This window comes from Schistocerca piceifrons, chromosome 10 (assembly GCF_021461385.2).
Source record: "Schistocerca piceifrons isolate TAMUIC-IGC-003096 chromosome 10, iqSchPice1.1, whole genome shotgun sequence".
NCBI lineage: Eukaryota > Metazoa > Arthropoda > Insecta > Orthoptera > Acrididae > Schistocerca > Schistocerca piceifrons.
This window is the reverse complement of record NC_060147.1, coordinates 36,461,280-36,462,864: the sequence shown is the minus strand read 5'-3', so window position 1 is coordinate 36,462,864 and position 1,585 is coordinate 36,461,280. Positions and strand designations below refer to the sequence as shown.

Here is a 1,585-nt window from a genome sequence, read left to right as displayed (position 1 = left end):
AAACCTCCAACTCCAACTTCCAGGTTTGCACACACCTCAGGTTGGTGCAAATCTTCTGTCCACACGCAACGATCTGTCTGCGCAGATGTGATGTGCACAGACATTTGCGCAGACAGATCGTAACGTGTGGACGGGCCTTAACATATTGATCTTTAACGTAGCTTAATGTTTACGTTCGCGCCATATTTAAGCGCACTTTGCCGTATTTGACGCACTATTCTTTATAAAAACTAAAATTGCTAGATAATGAGATTAAACGCATATCAGGCCGTATATATTAGACGAGTACTTGGAGACATATAGTGTACGCAGCATAAATAAACTACGAAAAATGCCATGTGGGGTTCACAACGTTGCTTTTATCCAGTGAACTGTATCAACGTTTAAATTGAAGTGCAGTATTGAGTAATTAAATATAACACCTGTTGTGTCTCAAATCTGTCAGGTCAAGTACGGTAGGTACAGTTTTATTCTCACTTTATTACAACATGAAAATAATTCCGAATGACAATAATACTGTGTTTGTATCGATGGAATATATTTTCACGCTTTGAGAAAGGTAACTACCGCCTTAGTGTCACCATCATCATCGTTTTCTGCTATATTAGCAAGTTCTTTGCCTCTTCATTCTCTTGCTATCCATTGCTTCCTTCTTAAGGCTGCACTATGTTGTACCGGCCTCTGATCACCGCCTTAGTATATTATTTCTTCTATAAAATTACGTTTTAATACATTGCACAATCACCCCACAAGCCCGTAAGCATCGGTGGTTCAGTGGTAGAATGCTCGCCTGCCACGCGGGCGGCCCGGGTTCGATTCCCGGCCGATGCAAATTTTTTTCCAATTACATTGATGCGTATTTTCGTAGTAATACCTACAAAACTAACAGAAACCTGGTCTTACATTCAAACCAACCAAACAAATTATGTGATTACATCTACACATGAATTGAAATATGGAAAGTACTAAAGAAAATGAGAGTGCGTACCAAACCTGGATCATAAGTGGGTCGCAGTCTAAAGTGTCTAGAAGGCAGAGAATGAAAGTGACATGTTCAATGGAAAAAGCTGTGAGGAAATTAACAGCAACGTGAAAAACTGTAGCTGAAGAAATTCACACACCATCCATATTGCATTTCTTTAATAGTGATGCAAAGCTGTCACCCACACAATCACCCATCATCTTGAATCCCAATGTATGACAACCTTGGCTAGTTTTCTGTGGCTGGAACAGATCAGTTGTAAGCTGCTGCCTAGGGAATACATTAATTCAGTCAGTATCTATGGAGCCTGTTGCGAGAATTTTCTGTGTGCTCTCATTAATCCTTAAAGCCATGGATCCTGGCATTCTAGTAGATTTCCAAAAAACATTGGAATCAATACCACAGGTAAGATGATAAGTGGTATCAAGCGAAATTTGTACCCTGATTGGGGAAATCTTGGCAGCTGGTGCAGCTATCCATAATGAAGCACTGTCTCAAAAAAGCAGCGGAAGTATTCTTTCAGGTCGTGATACGATTTCAGAGTTGTGCAAAGATTGACTACCTACTTTAAATATCCAGAAATCTAATATTATGCACTTCACT

At 39.8% G+C, this 1,585-nt stretch overlaps 1 non-coding gene across 1 annotated transcript; it reads left to right on the top strand.

The window, feature by feature from the left end:
• Positions 1 to 760: 760 nt before the first annotated feature.
• Positions 761 to 831, top strand: Trnag-gcc. Its single transcript has one exon. It is a non-coding gene; the product is annotated as a tRNA-Gly (tRNA).
• Positions 832 to 1,585: the final 754 nt, after the last annotated feature.